This window comes from Hyla sarda, unplaced genomic scaffold, assembly GCF_029499605.1.
Source record: "Hyla sarda isolate aHylSar1 unplaced genomic scaffold, aHylSar1.hap1 scaffold_502, whole genome shotgun sequence".
In the NCBI taxonomy this organism is placed as follows: domain Eukaryota; kingdom Metazoa; phylum Chordata; class Amphibia; order Anura; family Hylidae; genus Hyla; species Hyla sarda.
Window position 1 is genome coordinate 101,501 of NW_026610513.1, and position 18,984 is coordinate 120,484.

Below are 18,984 nucleotides of genomic sequence, written 5' to 3' on the forward strand. Positions count from 1 at the left end.
TGAGCAGAACCATCACCCATAGGTTGTCAAATAACCCGGATTTAACCCACACAGGTAAGTCCAATGGGGTGCAGGCATGTCCTCTATGCTTACAGCTTCCCGTGGGTGTTGGTTTGATACCGTTTGGGGACAGCCAAGGAGGCATCTGCAGGCAACAAAGGTAGGTGTGTGCTTGTGTGTGTGTTTCCTATGCAGATCCTAAGCCCAGTGTCACATGCAAGTAGGAGGAGTAAGAAGGGTTCCTGGCAAATCCGGGTTATGGATTGCATTTAAAAAGGCCCCGTGGGAGTGCAATGGGCCCCTGTCTTGCTGCTTAGCAATAATGGTATGGGTTTAGGTTCTGCTGTGTGTACTGGTGGTTGACTGCCCCCCAGCCCAGAGTGTGCATGGAAAATTGTCTGGCAGCCTCCCTGACAGCAAGCAGTGATAGTGCCCATGAAGGGGACCTTGTTGGGCCCGCCCCTTTCACGGTTATCGCTTCTCGGCCTTTTGGCTAAGATCAAGTGTAGTATCTGTTCTTATCAGTTTAATATCTGATACGTCCCCTATCTGGGGACCATATATTAAATGGATTTTTGAGAACGGGGGCCGATTTCGAAGCTTGCTTCCGTCGCCCTATGCATTGACCCGATATGGCAGTATCTTCGGGTACAGTGCACCACCCCCTTACAGGGTTAAAAAGAAAGATTCCTACTTTCATTGCTACCTGCTTGCTGGCTAGCCAGCTAGCCAGCCCTGTGGGCCTTGCTGCTGCAGCCAAAAAACAAAAGGTGGTGCTGCTGCTGCTGCTTCTGCTTGTGTCTGGCCGCTGTTGGAGCGTCCAGGCACAGGACTTCTGCTGCTGCTGACTAAATGGCCTCCTTAATTGGATCATTTGAGTAGCCAGCACACCTGTGCAGGTAGGGCATGACATGATAGGCAGCTGCCTTGATAGCGGGTGGGTGCTGAATGTTCCTAATTGACAAAATAAGATTAATGCTTATGAAGAAATATAAAATCTCATCCCTTCCCCAATATCGCGCCACACCCCTACCCCTTAATTCCCTGGTTGAACTTGATGGACATATGTCTTTTTTCGACCGTACTAACTATGTAACTATGTAACATAACATGGGGGGGGGGGGGGGGGTCTCCTGGCTGTTCACACAGGTGTGTCATTGCTGTACATTGACCATGCATTGCTTCTGTGGTATTGCAAAGGCAAAGACAAATGCTTCCAGCCATCCATTGCACTAATGGATTGGTCATCAGCTGGCTGTCTATGTCCCGCATCAATATAGACCAAAGTACAGAGGGTTAGGCTATGCTATTGTGCACCTACCTGATGCATCAGAAGGTGCGAGGCCCTTGCTAAATTCTGTGCACAGACTTTGAGATCTATACTTTAGACTGTATCTAAACCTGCTCCAACATGGACTGACATTCTGGCCTACTTTCAGCCGATGCGACTTGTCTGTCGCTGAACAGTCGCTTTTTATGTATTCAGCACCTATGTATAATGTTGTAAAAATGCTCTAGAAGCTAAAGTCGCAGAAATGTCACACATATTTGGCCTGCAACTTTCTGTGCGACAAATTCAGACAGGAAAAATCAGTATAAATCCTTAGAAAATTATCCCCCAGTGTCTCCATCTGCTGGCGGTATTGAATAAGCATTGCTGCACTGATGGGGTATGCATTAGACGAAAAAAAAGAAGAAAAAGAAGAATAATACGCCCAGAAAAGAGGCGAAAAGGAGAAAAACGTAAAAAAACGTGAAAAAAAAGTAAGAGGAAGAGAAGGGAAAAAAAGGTGGAAATGGGTTTAAAAGTGATTTCGGCGGAGAATATATATATATATATATATATATATATATATATATATATATATACGCGCACACACACACATATATATAAACGTATTCTCCGTTGAGATATTGCAGCCGCTGCTGTGTCCAGGCCCAGGAGCCTTAGCACTGTGCTGTGATGTCACTCAATACCACTGACATCACTAGGTGTAAACAACATCTCTCCTTTGCTGTGTATGTGACTATGGAGCTGTTTGGTGATGTCGTCTATTATGGCCTTCATAGAAGCAACAGGAGATTGTTGCATCCATCTAGAACCCTCAGAACTACAGTGCTATGATGTCACTCACTTCCACAGGCCTTGCAGAGTGTAAACAACAACAACCCAGCTTTGTTGTGTATGTAACCATAGGGATTTGTGATGTCACCTAGAACCTTCACAGCAGCGACAGCTTTATGAGGAGCATCAGCACTGCTCTGCCTGAGCAGAACCATCACCGCCATAGGTTGTCAAATAACCCGGATTTAACCCACACAGGTAAGTCCAATGGGGTGCAGGCATGTCCTCTATGCTTACAGCTTCCCGTGGGTGTTGGTTTGATACCGTTTGGGGACAGCCAAGGAGGCATCTGCAGGCAACAAAGGTAGGTGTGTGCTTGTGTGTGTGTTTCCTATGCAGATCCTAAGCCCAGTGTCACATGCAAGTAGGAGGAGTAAGAAGGGTTCCTGGCAAATCCGGGTTATGGATTGCATTTAAAAAGGCCCCGTGGGAGTGCAATGGGCCCCTGTCTTGCTGCTTAGCAATAATGGTATGGGTTTAGGTTCTGCTGTGTGTACTGGTGGTTGACTGCCCCCCAGCCCAGAGTGTGCATGGAAAATTGTCTGGCAGCCTCCCTGACAGCAAGCAGTGATAGTGCCCATGAAGGGGACCTTGTTGGGCCCGCCCCTTTCACGGTTATCGCTTCTCGGCCTTTTGGCTAAGATCAAGTGTAGTATCTGTTCTTATCAGTTTAATATCTGATACGTCCCCTATCTGGGGACCATATATTAAATGGATTTTTGAGAACGGGGGCCGATTTCGAAGCTTGCTTCCGTCGCCCTATGCATTGACCCGATATGGCAGTATCTTCGGGTACAGTGCACCACCCCCTTACAGGGTTAAAAAGAAAGATTCCTACTTTCATTGCTACCTGCTTGCTGGCTAGCCAGCTAGCCAGCCCTGTGGGCCTTGCTGCTGCAGCCAAAAAACAAAAGGTGGTGCTGCTGCTGCTGCTTCTGCTGCTTCTGCTTGTGTCTGGCCGCTGTTGGAGCGTCCAGGCACAGGACTTCTGCTGCTGCTGACTAAATGGCCTCCTTAATTGGATCATTTGAGTAGCCAGCACACCTGTGCAGGTAGGGCATGACATGATAGGCAGCTGCCTTGATAGCGGGTGGGTGCTGAATGTTCCTAATTGACAAAATAAGATTAATGCTTATGAAGAAATATAAAATCTCATCCCTTCCCCAATATCGCGCCACACCCCTACCCCTTAATTCCCTGGTTGAACTTGATGGACATATGTCTTTTTTCGACCGTACTAACTATGTAACTATGTAACATAACATGGGGGGGGGTCTCCTGGCTGTTCACACAGGTGTGTCATTGCTGTACATTGACCATGCATTGCTTCTGTGGTATTGCAAAGGCAAAGACAAATGCTTCCAGCCATCCATTGCACTAATGGATTGGTCATCAGCTGGCTGTCTATGTCCCGCATCAATATAGACCAAAGTACAGAGGGTTAGGCTATGCTATTGTGCACCTACCTGATGCATCAGAAGGTGCGAGGCCCTTGCTAAATTCTGTGCACAGACTTTGAGATCTATACTTTAGACTGTATCTAAACCTGCTCCAACATGGACTGACATTCTGGCCTACTTTCAGCCGATGCGACTTGTCTGTCGCTGAACAGTCGCTTTTTATGTATTCAGCACCTATGTATAATGTTGTAAAAATGCTCTAGAAGCTAAAGTCGCAGAAATGTCACACATATTTGGCCTGCAACTTTCTGTGCGACAAATTCAGACAGGAAAAATCAGTATAAATCCTTAGAAAATTATCCCCCAGTGTCTCCATCTGCTGGCGGTATTGAATAAGCATTGCTGCACTGATGGGGTATGCATTAGACGAAAAAAAAGAAGAAAAAGAAGAATAATACGCCCAGAAAAGAGGCGAAAAGGAGAAAAACGTAAAAAAACGTGAAAAAAAAGTAAGAGGAAGAGAAGGGAAAAAAAGGAAAAGGTGGAAATGGGTTTAAAAGTGATTTCGGCGGAGAATATATATATATATATATATATATATATATATATATATATATATACGCGCACACACACACATATATATAAACGTATTCTCCGTTGAGATATTGCAGCCGCTGCTGTGTCCAGGCCCAGGAGCCTTAGCACTGTGCTGTGATGTCACTCAATACCACTGACATCACTAGGTGTAAACAACATCTCTCCTTTGCTGTGTATGTGACTATGGAGCTGTTTGGTGATGTCGTCTATTATGGCCTTCATAGAAGCAACAGGAGATTGTTGCATCCATCTAGAACCCTCAGAACTACAGTGCTATGATGTCACTCACTTCCACAGGCCTTGCAGAGTGTAAACAACAACAACCCAGCTTTGTTGTGTATGTAACCATAGGGATTTGTGATGTCACCTAGAACCTTCACAGCAGCGACAGCTTTATGAGGAGCATCAGCACTGCTCTGCCTGAGCAGAACCATCACCGCCATAGGTTGTCAAATAACCCGGATTTAACCCACACAGGTAAGTCCAATGGGGTGCAGGCATGTCCTCTATGCTTACAGCTTCCCGTGGGTGTTGGTTTGATACCGTTTGGGGACAGCCAAGGAGGCATCTGCAGGCAACAAAGGTAGGTGTGTGCTTGTGTGTGTGTTTCCTATGCAGATCCTAAGCCCAGTGTCACATGCAAGTAGGAGGAGTAAGAAGGGTTCCTGGCAAATCCGGGTTATGGATTGCATTTAAAAAGGCCCCGTGGGAGTGCAATGGGCCCCTGTCTTGCTGCTTAGCAATAATGGTATGGGTTTAGGTTCTGCTGTGTGTACTGGTGGTTGACTGCCCCCCAGCCCAGAGTGTGCATGGAAAATTGTCTGGCAGCCTCCCTGACAGCAAGCAGTGATAGTGCCCATGAAGGGGACCTTGTTGGGCCCGCCCCTTTCACGGTTATCGCTTCTCGGCCTTTTGGCTAAGATCAAGTGTAGTATCTGTTCTTATCAGTTTAATATCTGATACGTCCCCTATCTGGGGACCATATATTAAATGGATTTTTGAGAACGGGGGCCGATTTCGAAGCTTGCTTCCGTCGCCCTATGCATTGACCCGATATGGCAGTATCTTCGGGTACAGTGCACCACCCCCTTACAGGGTTAAAAAGAAAGATTCCTACTTTCATTGCTACCTGCTTGCTGGCTAGCCAGCTAGCCAGCCCTGTGGGCCTTGCTGCTGCAGCCAAAAAACAAAAGGTGGTGCTGCTGCTGCTGCTTCTGCTGCTTCTGCTTGTGTCTGGCCGCTGTTGGAGCGTCCAGGCACAGGACTTCTGCTGCTGCTGACTAAATGGCCTCCTTAATTGGATCATTTGAGTAGCCAGCACACCTGTGCAGGTAGGGCATGACATGATAGGCAGCTGCCTTGATAGCGGGTGGGTGCTGAATGTTCCTAATTGACAAAATAAGATTAATGCTTATGAAGAAATATAAAATCTCATCCCTTCCCCAATATCGCGCCACACCCCTACCCCTTAATTCCCTGGTTGAACTTGATGGACATATGTCTTTTTTCGACCGTACTAACTATGTAACTATGTAACATAACATGGGGGGGGGGGGGGGGTCTCCTGGCTGTTCACACAGGTGTGTCATTGCTGTACATTGACCATGCATTGCTTCTGTGGTATTGCAAAGGCAAAGACAAATGCTTCCAGCCATCCATTGCACTAATGGATTGGTCATCAGCTGGCTGTCTATGTCCCGCATCAATATAGACCAAAGTACAGAGGGTTAGGCTATGCTATTGTGCACCTACCTGATGCATCAGAAGGTGCGAGGCCCTTGCTAAATTCTGTGCACAGACTTTGAGATCTATACTTTAGACTGTATCTAAACCTGCTCCAACATGGACTGACATTCTGGCCTACTTTCAGCCGATGCGACTTGTCTGTCGCTGAACAGTCGCTTTTTATGTATTCAGCACCTATGTATAATGTTGTAAAAATGCTCTAGAAGCTAAAGTCGCAGAAATGTCACACATATTTGGCCTGCAACTTTCTGTGCGACAAATTCAGACAGGAAAAATCAGTATAAATCCTTAGAAAATTATCCCCCAGTGTCTCCATCTGCTGGCGGTATTGAATAAGCATTGCTGCACTGATGGGGTATGCATTAGACGAAAAAAAAGAAGAAAAAGAAGAATAATACGCCCAGAAAAGAGGCGAAAAGGAGAAAAACGTAAAAAAACGTGAAAAAAAAGTAAGAGGAAGAGAAGGGAAAAAAAGGTGGAAATGGGTTTAAAAGTGATTTCGGCGGAGAAATATATATATATATATATATATATATATATATATATATATATACGCGCACACACACACATATATATAAACGTATTCTCCGTTGAGATATTGCAGCCGCTGCTGTGTCCAGGCCCAGGAGCCTTAGCACTGTGCTGTGATGTCACTCAATACCACTGACATCACTAGGTGTAAACAACATCTCTCCTTTGCTGTGTATGTGACTATGGAGCTGTTTGGTGATGTCGTCTATTATGGCCTTCATAGAAGCAACAGGAGATTGTTGCATCCATCTAGAACCCTCAGAACTACAGTGCTATGATGTCACTCACTTCCACAGGCCTTGCAGAGTGTAAACAACAACAACCCAGCTTTGTTGTGTATGTAACCATAGGGATTTGTGATGTCACCTAGAACCTTCACAGCAGCGACAGCTTTATGAGGAGCATCAGCACTGCTCTGCCTGAGCAGAACCATCACCGCCATAGGTTGTCAAATAACCCGGATTTAACCCACACAGGTAAGTCCAATGGGGTGCAGGCATGTCCTCTATGCTTACAGCTTCCCGTGGGTGTTGGTTTGATACCGTTTGGGGACAGCCAAGGAGGCATCTGCAGGCAACAAAGGTAGGTGTGTGCTTGTGTGTGTGTTTCCTATGCAGATCCTAAGCCCAGTGTCACATGCAAGTAGGAGGAGTAAGAAGGGTTCCTGGCAAATCCGGGTTATGGATTGCATTTAAAAAGGCCCCGTGGGAGTGCAATGGGCCCCTGTCTTGCTGCTTAGCAATAATGGTATGGGTTTAGGTTCTGCTGTGTGTACTGGTGGTTGACTGCCCCCCAGCCCAGAGTGTGCATGGAAAATTGTCTGGCAGCCTCCCTGACAGCAAGCAGTGATAGTGCCCATGAAGGGGACCTTGTTGGGCCCGCCCCTTTCACGGTTATCGCTTCTCGGCCTTTTGGCTAAGATCAAGTGTAGTATCTGTTCTTATCAGTTTAATATCTGATACGTCCCCTATCTGGGGACCATATATTAAATGGATTTTTGAGAACGGGGGCCGATTTCGAAGCTTGCTTCCGTCGCCCTATGCATTGACCCGATATGGCAGTATCTTCGGGTACAGTGCACCACCCCCTTACAGGGTTAAAAAGAAAGATTCCTACTTTCATTGCTACCTGCTTGCTGGCTAGCCAGCTAGCCAGCCCTGTGGGCCTTGCTGCTGCAGCCAAAAAACAAAAGGTGGTGCTGCTGCTGCTGCTTCTGCTGCTTCTGCTTGTGTCTGGCCGCTGTTGGAGCGTCCAGGCACAGGACTTCTGCTGCTGCTGACTAAATGGCCTCCTTAATTGGATCATTTGAGTAGCCAGCACACCTGTGCAGGTAGGGCATGACATGATAGGCAGCTGCCTTGATAGCGGGTGGGTGCTGAATGTTCCTAATTGACAAAATAAGATTAATGCTTATGAAGAAATATAAAATCTCATCCCTTCCCCAATATCGCGCCACACCCCTACCCCTTAATTCCCTGGTTGAACTTGATGGACATATGTCTTTTTTCGACCGTACTAACTATGTAACTATGTAACATAACATGGGGGGGGGGGGGGGGTCTCCTGGCTGTTCACACAGGTGTGTCATTGCTGTACATTGACCATGCATTGCTTCTGTGGTATTGCAAAGGCAAAGACAAATGCTTCCAGCCATCCATTGCACTAATGGATTGGTCATCAGCTGGCTGTCTATGTCCCGCATCAATATAGACCAAAGTACAGAGGGTTAGGCTATGCTATTGTGCACCTACCTGATGCATCAGAAGGTGCGAGGCCCTTGCTAAATTCTGTGCACAGACTTTGAGATCTATACTTTAGACTGTATCTAAACCTGCTCCAACATGGACTGACATTCTGGCCTACTTTCAGCCGATGCGACTTGTCTGTCGCTGAACAGTCGCTTTTTATGTATTCAGCACCTATGTATAATGTTGTAAAAATGCTCTAGAAGCTAAAGTCGCAGAAATGTCACACATATTTGGCCTGCAACTTTCTGTGCGACAAATTCAGACAGGAAAAATCAGTATAAATCCTTAGAAAATTATCCCCCAGTGTCTCCATCTGCTGGCGGTATTGAATAAGCATTGCTGCACTGATGGGGTATGCATTAGACGAAAAAAAAGAAGAAAAAGAAGAATAATACGCCCAGAAAAGAGGCGAAAAGGAGAGTAAAAAAACGTGAAAAAAAAGTAAGAGGAAGAGAAGGGAAAAAAAGGTGGAAATGGGTTTAAAAGTGATTTCGGCGGAGAAATATATATATATATATATATATATATATATATATATATATATACGCGCACACACACACATATATATAAACGTATTCTCCGTTGAGATATTGCAGCCGCTGCTGTGTCCAGGCCCAGGAGCCTTAGCACTGTGCTGTGATGTCACTCAATACCACTGACATCACTAGGTGTAAACAACATCTCTCCTTTGCTGTGTATGTGACTATGGAGCTGTTTGGTGATGTCGTCTATTATGGCCTTCATAGAAGCAACAGGAGATTGTTGCATCCATCTAGAACCCTCAGAACTACAGTGCTATGATGTCACTCACTTCCACAGGCCTTGCAGAGTGTAAACAACAACAACCCAGCTTTGTTGTGTATGTAACCATAGGGATTTGTGATGTCACCTAGAACCTTCACAGCAGCGACAGCTTTATGAGGAGCATCAGCACTGCTCTGCCTGAGCAGAACCATCACCGCCATAGGTTGTCAAATAACCCGGATTTAACCCACACAGGTAAGTCCAATGGGGTGCAGGCATGTCCTCTATGCTTACAGCTTCCCGTGGGTGTTGGTTTGATACCGTTTGGGGACAGCCAAGGAGGCATCTGCAGGCAACAAAGGTAGGTGTGTGCTTGTGTGTGTGTTTCCTATGCAGATCCTAAGCCCAGTGTCACATGCAAGTAGGAGGAGTAAGAAGGGTTCCTGGCAAATCCGGTCCGGGTTATGGATTGCATTTAAAAAGGCCCCGTGGGAGTGCAATGGGCCCCTGTCTTGCTGCTTAGCAATAATGGTATGGGTTTAGGTTCTGCTGTGTGTACTGGTGGTTGACTGCCCCCCAGCCCAGAGTGTGCATGGAAAATTGTCTGGCAGCCTCCCTGACAGCAAGCAGTGATAGTGCCCATGAAGGGGACCTTGTTGGGCCCGCCCCTTTCACGGTTATCGCTTCTCGGCCTTTTGGCTAAGATCAAGTGTAGTATCTGTTCTTATCAGTTTAATATCTGATACGTCCCCTATCTGGGGACCATATATTAAATGGATTTTTGAGAACGGGGGCTGATTTCGAAGCTTGCTTCCGTCGCCCTATGCATTGACCCGATATGGCAGTATCTTCGGGTACAGTGCACCACCCCCTTACAGGGTTAAAAAGAAAGATTCCTACTTTCATTGCTACCTGCTTGCTGGCTAGCCAGCTAGCCAGCCCTGTGGGCCTTGCTGCTGCAGCCAAAAAACAAAAGGTGGTGCTGCTGCTGCTGCTTCTGCTGCTTCTGCTTGTGTCTGGCCGCTGTTGGAGCGTCCAGGCACAGGACTTCTGCTGCTGCTGACTAAATGGCCTCCTTAATTGGATCATTTGAGTAGCCAGCACACCTGTGCAGGTAGGGCATGACATGATAGGCAGCTGCCTTGATAGCGGGTGGGTGCTGAATGTTCCTAATTGACAAAATAAGATTAATGCTTATGAAGAAATATAAAATCTCATCCCTTCCCCAATATCGCGCCACACCCCTACCCCTTAATTCCCTGGTTGAACTTGATGGACATATGTCTTTTTTCGACCGTACTAACTATGTAACTATGTAACATAACATGGGGGGGGGGGGGGGGGTCTCCTGGCTGTTCACACAGGTGTGTCATTGCTGTACATTGACCATGCATTGCTTCTGTGGTATTGCAAAGGCAAAGACAAATGCTTCCAGCCATCCATTGCACTAATGGATTGGTCATCAGCTGGCTGTCTATGTCCCGCATCAATATAGACCAAAGTACAGAGGGTTAGGCTATGCTATTGTGCACCTACCTGATGCATCAGAAGGTGCGAGGCCCTTGCTAAATTCTGTGCACAGACTTTGAGATCTATACTTTAGACTGTATCTAAACCTGCTCCAACATGGACTGACATTCTGGCCTACTTTCAGCCGATGCGACTTGTCTGTCGCTGAACAGTCGCTTTTTATGTATTCAGCACCTATGTATAATGTTGTAAAAATGCTCTAGAAGCTAAAGTCGCAGAAATGTCACACATATTTGGCCTGCAACTTTCTGTGCGACAAATTCAGACAGGAAAAATCAGTATAAATCCTTAGAAAATTATCCCCCAGTGTCTCCATCTGCTGGCGGTATTGAATAAGCATTGCTGCACTGATGGGGTATGCATTAGACGAAAAAAAAGAAGAAAAAGAAGAATAATACGCCCAGAAAAGAGGCGAAAAGGAGAAAAACGTAAAAAAACGTGAAAAAAAAGTAAGAGGAAGAGAAGGGAAAAAAAGGTGGAAATGGGTTTAAAAGTGATTTCGGCGGAGAAATATATATATATATATATATATATATATATATATATATATATATATACGCGCACACACACACATATATATAAACGTATTCTCCGTTGAGATATTGCAGCCGCTGCTGTGTCCAGGCCCAGGAGCCTTAGCACTGTGCTGTGATGTCACTCAATACCACTGACATCACTAGGTGTAAACAACATCTCTCCTTTGCTGTGTATGTGACCATGGAGCTGTTTGGTGATGTCGTCTATTATGGCCTTCATAGAAGCAACAGGAGATTGTTGCATCCATCTAGAACCCTCAGAACTACAGTGCTATGATGTCACTCACTTCCACAGGCCTTGCAGAGTGTAAACAACAACAACCCAGCTTTGTTGTGTATGTAACCATAGGGATTTGTGATGTCACCTAGAACCTTCACAGCAGCGACAGCTTTATGAGGAGCATCAGCACTGCTCTGCCTGAGCAGAACCATCACCGCCATAGGTTGTCAAATAACCCGGATTTAACCCACACAGGTAAGTCCAATGGGGTGCAGGCATGTCCTCTATGCTTACAGCTTCCCGTGGGTGTTGGTTTGATACCGTTTGGGGACAGCCAAGGAGGCATCTGCAGGCAACAAAGGTAGGTGTGTGCTTGTGTGTGTGTTTCCTATGCAGATCCTAAGCCCAGTGTCACATGCAAGTAGGAGGAGTAAGAAGGGTTCCTGGCAAATCCGGGTTATGGATTGCATTTAAAAAGGCCCCGTGGGAGTGCAATGGGCCCCTGTCTTGCTGCTTAGCAATAATGGTATGGGTTTAGGTTCTGCTGTGTGTACTGGTGGTTGACTGCCCCCCAGCCCAGAGTGTGCATGGAAAATTGTCTGGCAGCCTCCCTGACAGCAAGCAGTGATAGTGCCCATGAAGGGGACCTTGTTGGGCCCGCCCCTTTCACGGTTATCGCTTCTCGGCCTTTTGGCTAAGATCAAGTGTAGTATCTGTTCTTATCAGTTTAATATCTGATACGTCCCCTATCTGGGGACCATATATTAAATGGATTTTTGAGAACGGGGGCCGATTTCGAAGCTTGCTTCCGTCGCCCTATGCATTGACCCGATATGGCAGTATCTTCGGGTACAGTGCACCACCCCCTTACAGGGTTAAAAAGAAAGATTCCTACTTTCATTGCTACCTGCTTGCTGGCTAGCCAGCTAGCCAGCCCTGTGGGCCTTGCTGCTGCAGCCAAAAAACAAAAGGTGGTGCTGCTGCTGCTGCTTCTGCTGCTTCTGCTGCTTCTGCTTGTGTCTGGCCGCTGTTGGAGCGTCCAGGCACAGGACTTCTGCTGCTGCTGACTAAATGGCCTCCTTAATTGGATCATTTGAGTAGCCAGCACACCTGTGCAGGTAGGGCATGACATGATAGGCAGCTGCCTTGATAGCGGGTGGGTGCTGAATGTTCCTAATTGACAAAATAAGATTAATGCTTATGAAGAAATATAAAATCTCATCCCTTCCCCAATATCGCGCCACACCCCTACCCCTTAATTCCCTGGTTGAACTTGATGGACATATGTCTTTTTTCGACCGTACTAACTATGTAACTATGTAACATAACATGGGGGGGGGGGGGGGTCTCCTGGCTGTTCACACAGGTGTGTCATTGCTGTACATTGACCATGCATTGCTTCTGTGGTATTGCAAAGGCAAAGACAAATGCTTCCAGCCATCCATTGCACTAATGGATTGGTCATCAGCTGGCTGTCTATGTCCCGCATCAATATAGACCAAAGTACAGAGGGTTAGGCTATGCTATTGTGCACCTACCTGATGCATCAGAAGGTGCGAGGCCCTTGCTAAATTCTGTGCACAGACTTTGAGATCTATACTTTAGACTGTATCTAAACCTGCTCCAACATGGACTGACATTCTGGCCTACTTTCAGCCGATGCGACTTGTCTGTCGCTGAACAGTCGCTTTTTATGTATTCAGCACCTATGTATAATGTTGTAAAAATGCTCTAGAAGCTAAAGTCGCAGAAATGTCACACATATTTGGCCTGCAACTTTCTGTGCGACAAATTCAGACAGGAAAAATCAGTATAAATCCTTAGAAAATTATCCCCCAGTGTCTCCATCTGCTGGCGGTATTGAATAAGCATTGCTGCACTGATGGGGTATGCATTAGACGAAAAAAAAGAAGAAAAAGAAGAATAATACGCCCAGAAAAGAGGCGAAAAGGAGAAAAACGTAAAAAAACGTGAAAAAAAAGTAAGAGGAAGAGAAGGGAAAAAAAGGTGGAAATGGGTTTAAAAGTGATTTCGGCGGAGAAATATATATATATATATATATATATATATATATATATATATATATACGCGCACACACACACATATATATAAACGTATTCTCCGTTGAGATATTGCAGCCGCTGCTGTGTCCAGGCCCAGGAGCCTTAGCACTGTGCTGTGATGTCACTCAATACCACTGACATCACTAGGTGTAAACAACATCTCTCCTTTGCTGTGTATGTGACTATGGAGCTGTTTGGTGATGTCGTCTATTATGGCCTTCATAGAAGCAACAGGAGATTGTTGCATCCATCTAGAACCCTCAGAACTACAGTGCTATGATGTCACTCACTTCCACAGGCCTTGCAGAGTGTAAACAACAACAACCCAGCTTTGTTGTGTATGTAACCATAGGGATTTGTGATGTCACCTAGAACCTTCACAGCAGCGACAGCTTTATGAGGAGCATCAGCACTGCTCTGCCTGAGCAGAACCATCACCGCCATAGGTTGTCAAATAACCCGGATTTAACCCACACAGGTAAGTCCAATGGGGTGCAGGCATGTCCTCTATGCTTACAGCTTCCCGTGGGTGTTGGTTTGATACCGTTTGGGGACAGCCAAGGAGGCATCTGCAGGCAACAAAGGTAGGTGTGTGCTTGTGTGTGTGTTTCCTATGCAGATCCTAAGCCCAGTGTCACATGCAAGTAGGAGGAGTAAGAAGGGTTCCTGGCAAATCCGGGTTATGGATTGCATTTAAAAAGGCCCCGTGGGAGTGCAATGGGCCCCTGTCTTGCTGCTTAGCAATAATGGTATGGGTTTAGGTTCTGCTGTGTGTACTGGTGGTTGACTGCCCCCCAGCCCAGAGTGTGCATGGAAAATTGTCTGGCAGCCTCCCTGACAGCAAGCAGTGATAGTGCCCATGAAGGGGACCTTGTTGGGCCCGCCCCTTTCACGGTTATCGCTTCTCGGCCTTTTGGCTAAGATCAAGTGTAGTATCTGTTCTTATCAGTTTAATATCTGATACGTCCCCTATCTGGGGACCATATATTAAATGGATTTTTGAGAACGGGGGCCGATTTCGAAGCTTGCTTCCGTCGCCCTATGCATTGACCCGATATGGCAGTATCTTCGGGTACAGTGCACCACCCCCTTACAGGGTTAAAAAGAAAGATTCCTACTTTCATTGCTACCTGCTTGCTGGCTAGCCAGCTAGCCAGCCCTGTGGGCCTTGCTGCTGCAGCCAAAAAACAAAAGGTGGTGCTGCTGCTGCTGCTTCTGCTGCTTCTGCTTGTGTCTGGCCGCTGTTGGAGCGTCCAGGCACAGGACTTCTGCTGCTGCTGACTAAATGGCCTCCTTAATTGGATCATTTGAGTAGCCAGCACACCTGTGCAGGTAGGGCATGACATGATAGGCAGCTGCCTTGATAGCGGGTGGGTGCTGAATGTTCCTAATTGACAAAATAAGATTAATGCTTATGAAGAAATATAAAATCTCATCCCTTCCCCAATATCGCGCCACACCCCTACCCCTTAATTCCCTGGTTGAACTTGATGGACATATGTCTTTTTTCGACCGTACTAACTATGTAACTATGTAACATAACATGGGGGGGGGGGGGGGGTCTCCTGGCTGTTCACACAGGTGTGTCATTGCTGTACATTGACCATGCATTGCTTCTGTGGTATTGCAAAGGCAAAGACAAATGCTTCCAGCCATCCATTGCACTAATGGATTGGTCATCAGCTGGCTGTCTATGTCCCGCATCAATATAGACCAAAGTACAGAGGGTTAGGCTATGCTATTGTGCACCTACCTGATGCATCAGAAGGTGCGAGGCCCTTGCTAAATTCTGTGCACAGACTTTGAGATCTATACTTTAGACTGTATCTAAACCTGCTCCAACATGGACTGACATTCTGGCCTACTTTCAGCCGATGCGACTTGTCTGTCGCTGAACAGTCGCTTTTTATGTATTCAGCACCTATGTATAATGTTGTAAAAATGCTCTAGAAGCTAAAGTCGCAGAAATGTCACACATATTTGGCCTGCAACTTTCTGTGCGACAAATTCAGACAGGAAAAATCAGTATAAATCCTTAGAAAATTATCCCCCAGTGTCTCCATCTGCTGGCGGTATTGAATAAGCATTGCTGCACTGATGGGGTATGCATTAGACGAAAAAAAAGAAGAAAAAGAAGAATAATACGCCCAGAAAAGAGGCGAAAAGGAGAAAAACGTAAAAAAACGTGAAAAAAAAGTAAGAGGAAGAGAAGGGAAAAAAAGGTGGAAATGGGTTTAAAAGTGATTTCGGCGGAGAAATATATATATATATATATATATATATATATATATATATATATACGCGCACACACACACATATATATAAACGTATTCTCCGTTGAGATATTGCAGCCGCTGCTGTGTCCAGGCCCAGGAGCCTTAGCACTGTGCTGTGATGTCACTCAATACCACTGACATCACTAGGTGTAAACAACATCTCTCCTTTGCTGTGTATGTGACTATGGAGCTGTTTGGTGATGTCGTCTATTATGGCCTTCATAGAAGCAACAGGAGATTGTTGCATCCATCTAGAACCCTCAGAACTACAGTGCTATGATGTCACTCACTTCCACAGGCCTTGCAGAGTGTAAACAACAACAACCCAGCTTTGTTGTGTATGTAACCATAGGGATTTGTGATGTCACCTAGAACCTTCACAGCAGCGACAGCTTTATGAGGAGCATCAGCACTGCTCTGCCTGAGCAGAACCATCACCGCCATAGGTTGTCAAATAACCCGGATTTAACCCACACAGGTAAGTCCAATGGGGTGCAGGCATGTCCTCTATGCTTACAGCTTCCCGTGGGTGTTGGTTTGATACCGTTTGGGGACAGCCAAGGAGGCATCTGCAGGCAACAAAGGTAGGTGTGTGCTTGTGTGTGTGTTTCCTATGCAGATCCTAAGCCCAGTGTCACATGCAAGTAGGAGGAGTAAGAAGGGTTCCTGGCAAATCCGGGTTATGGATTGCATTTAAAAAGGCCCCGTGGGAGTGCAATGGGCCCCTGTCTTGCTGCTTAGCAATAATGGTATGGGTTTAGGTTCTGCTGTGTGTACTGGTGGTTGACTGCCCCCCAGCCCAGAGTGTGCATGGAAAATTGTCTGGCAGCCTCCCTGACAGCAAGCAGTGATAGTGCCCATGAAGGGGACCTTGTTGGGCCCGCCCCTTTCACGGTTATCGCTTCTCGGCCTTTTGGCTAAGATCAAGTGTAGTATCTGTTCTTATCAGTTTAATATCTGATACGTCCCCTATCTGGGGACCATATATTAAATGGATTTTTGAGAACGGGGGCCGATTTCGAAGCTTGCTTCCGTCGCCCTATGCATTGACCCGATATGGCAGTATCTTCGGGTACAGTGCACCACCCCCTTACAGGGTTAAAAAGAAAGATTCCTACTTTCATTGCTACCTGCTTGCTGGCTAGCAGCCAGCTAGCCAGCCCTGTGGGCCTTGCTGCTGCAGCCAAAAAACAAAAGGTGGTGCTGCTGCTGCTGCTTCTGCTGCTTCTGCTTGTGTCTGGCCGCTGTTGGAGCGTCCAGGCACAGGACTTCTGCTGCTGCTGACTAAATGGCCTCCTTAATTGGATCATTTGAGTAGCCAGCACACCTGTGCAGGTAGGGCATGACATGATAGGCAGCTGCCTTGATAGCGGGTGGGTGCTGAATGTTCCTAATTGACAAAATAAGATTAATGCTTATGAAGAAATATAAAATCTCATCCCTTCCCCAATATCGCGCCACACCCCTACCCCTTAATTCCCTGGTTGAACTTGATGGACATATGTCTTTTTTCGACCGTACTAACTATGTAACTATGTAACATAACATGGGGGGGGGGGGGGGGGTCTCCTGGCTGTTCACACAGGTGTGTCATTGCTGTACATTGACCATGCATTGCTTCTGTGGTATTGCAAAGGCAAAGACAAATAGACAAATGCTTCCAGCCATCCATTGCACTAATGGATTGGTCATCAGCTGGCTGTCTATGTCCCGCATCAATATAGACCAAAGTACAGAGGGTTAGGCTATGCTATTGTGCACCTACCTGATGCATCAGAAGGTGCGAGGCCCTTGCTAAATTCTGTGCACAGACTTTGAGATCTATACTTTAGACTGTATCTAAACCTGCTCCAACATGGACTGACATTCTGGCCTACTTTCAGCCGATGCGACTTGTCTGTCGCTGAACAGTCGCTTTTTATGTATTCAGCACCTATGTATAATGTTGTAAAAATGCTCTAGAAGCTAAAGTCGCAGAAATGTCACACATATTTGGCCTGCAACTTTCTGTGCGACAAATTCAGACAGGAAAAATCAGTATAAATCCTTAGAAAATTATCCCCCAGTGTCTCCATCTGCTGGCGGTATTGAATAAGCATTGCTGCACTGATGGGGTATGCATTAGACGAAAAAAAAGAAGAAAAAGAAGAATAATACGCCCAGAAAAGAGGCGAAAAGGAGAAAAGCGTAAAAAAACGTGAAAAAAAAGTAAGAGGAAGAGAAGGGAAAAAAAGGTGGAAATGGGTTTAAAAGTGATTTCGGCGGAGAAATATATATATATATATATATATATATATATATATATATATATACGCGCACACACACACATATATATAAACGTATTCTCCGTTGAGATATTGCAGCCGCTGCTGTGTCCAGGCCCAGGAGCCTTAGCACTGTGCTGTGATGTCACTCAATACCACTGACATCACTAGGTGTAAACAACATCTCTCCTTTGCTGTGTATGTGACTATGGAGCTGTTTGGTGATGTCGTCTATTATGGCCTTCATAGAAGCAACAGGAGATTGTTGCATCCATCTAGAACCCTCAGAACTACAGTGCTATGATGTCACTCACTTCCACAGGCCTTGCAGAGTGTAAACAACAACAACCCAGCTTTGTTGTGTATGTAACCATAGGGATTTGTGATGTCACCTAGAACCTTCACAGCAGCGACAGCTTTATGAGGAGCATCAGCACTGCTCTGCCTGAGCAGAACCATCACCGCCATAGGTTGTCAAATAACCCGGATTTAACCCACACAGGTAAGTCCAATGGGGTGCAGGCATGTCCTCTATGCTTACAGCTTCCCGTGGGTGTTGGTTTGATACCGTTTGGGGACAGCCAAGGAGGCATCTGCAGGCAACAAAGGTAGGTGTGTGCTTGTGTGTGTGTTTCCTATGCAGATCCTAAGCCCAGTGTCACATGCAAGTAGGAGGAGTAAGAAGGGTTCCTGGCAAATCCGGGTTATGGATTGCATTTAAAAAGGCCCCGTGGGAGTGCAATGGGCCCCTGTCTTGCTGCTTAGCAATAATGGTATGGGTTTAGGTTCTGCTGTGTGTACTGGTGGTTGACTGCCCCCCAGCCCAGAGTGTGCATGGAAAATTGTCTGGCAGCCTCCCTGACAGCAAGCAGTGATAGTGCCCATGAAGGGGACCTTGTTGGGCCCGCCCCTTTCACGGTTATCGCTTCTCGGCCTTTTGGCTAAGATCAAGTGTAGTATCTGTTCTTATCAGTTTTCATGCTGGTGGGGATGGGTGCTGCATGGAGGATGCAGGTGTACCAGGGCTTTCCGGGGCTGGTTCTGAGGAATCAGCTCGACGGCTGCCCCGATGTGACCTGTTCCCTTCGGGTCTCGCCATGAGGCTGAGAGGGTCTAGAGCCGAGGTACTTTTGTGCCTCGGGGAGTGGTGACCCCGAGGTGCCGAAACTCACTGGGAGAATAGACTCACTGAGTTGAAGCACGG

At 46.4% G+C, this 18,984-nt stretch overlaps 8 non-coding genes and 1 pseudogene across 8 annotated transcripts; all 9 read left to right on the top strand.

The window, feature by feature from the left end:
* Window positions 1-473: 473 nt before the first annotated feature.
* Window positions 474-664, top strand: LOC130337675 (U2 spliceosomal RNA). The gene has a single exon (XR_008878523.1). It is a non-coding gene; the product is annotated as a U2 spliceosomal RNA (small nuclear RNA).
* Window positions 665-2,742: 2,078 nt separating this feature from the next.
* LOC130337676 (U2 spliceosomal RNA) lies at window positions 2,743-2,933 on the top strand. The gene has a single exon (XR_008878524.1). It is a non-coding gene; the product is annotated as a U2 spliceosomal RNA (small nuclear RNA).
* A 2,085-nt stretch (window positions 2,934-5,018) lies between these two features.
* Window positions 5,019-5,209, top strand: LOC130337677 (U2 spliceosomal RNA). Its single transcript, XR_008878525.1, has one exon. It is a non-coding gene; the product is annotated as a U2 spliceosomal RNA (small nuclear RNA).
* Window positions 5,210-7,294: 2,085 nt separating this feature from the next.
* Window positions 7,295-7,485, top strand: LOC130337680 (U2 spliceosomal RNA). Its single transcript, XR_008878527.1, has one exon. It is a non-coding gene; the product is annotated as a U2 spliceosomal RNA (small nuclear RNA).
* A 2,085-nt stretch (window positions 7,486-9,570) lies between these two features.
* On the top strand, window positions 9,571-9,761 carry LOC130337642 (U2 spliceosomal RNA). Its single transcript, XR_008878492.1, has one exon. It is a non-coding gene; the product is annotated as a U2 spliceosomal RNA (small nuclear RNA).
* Window positions 9,762-11,851: 2,090 nt separating this feature from the next.
* Window positions 11,852-12,042, top strand: LOC130337681 (U2 spliceosomal RNA). The gene has a single exon (XR_008878528.1). It is a non-coding gene; the product is annotated as a U2 spliceosomal RNA (small nuclear RNA).
* Window positions 12,043-14,137: 2,095 nt separating this feature from the next.
* On the top strand, window positions 14,138-14,328 carry LOC130337682 (U2 spliceosomal RNA). The gene has a single exon (XR_008878529.1). It is a non-coding gene; the product is annotated as a U2 spliceosomal RNA (small nuclear RNA).
* Window positions 14,329-16,413: 2,085 nt separating this feature from the next.
* LOC130337683 (U2 spliceosomal RNA) lies at window positions 16,414-16,604 on the top strand. Its single transcript, XR_008878530.1, has one exon. It is a non-coding gene; the product is annotated as a U2 spliceosomal RNA (small nuclear RNA).
* A 2,097-nt stretch (window positions 16,605-18,701) lies between these two features.
* On the top strand, window positions 18,702-18,861 carry LOC130337632 (U2 spliceosomal RNA; annotated as a pseudogene).
* The last annotated feature ends 123 nt before the right edge of the window (window positions 18,862-18,984 follow it).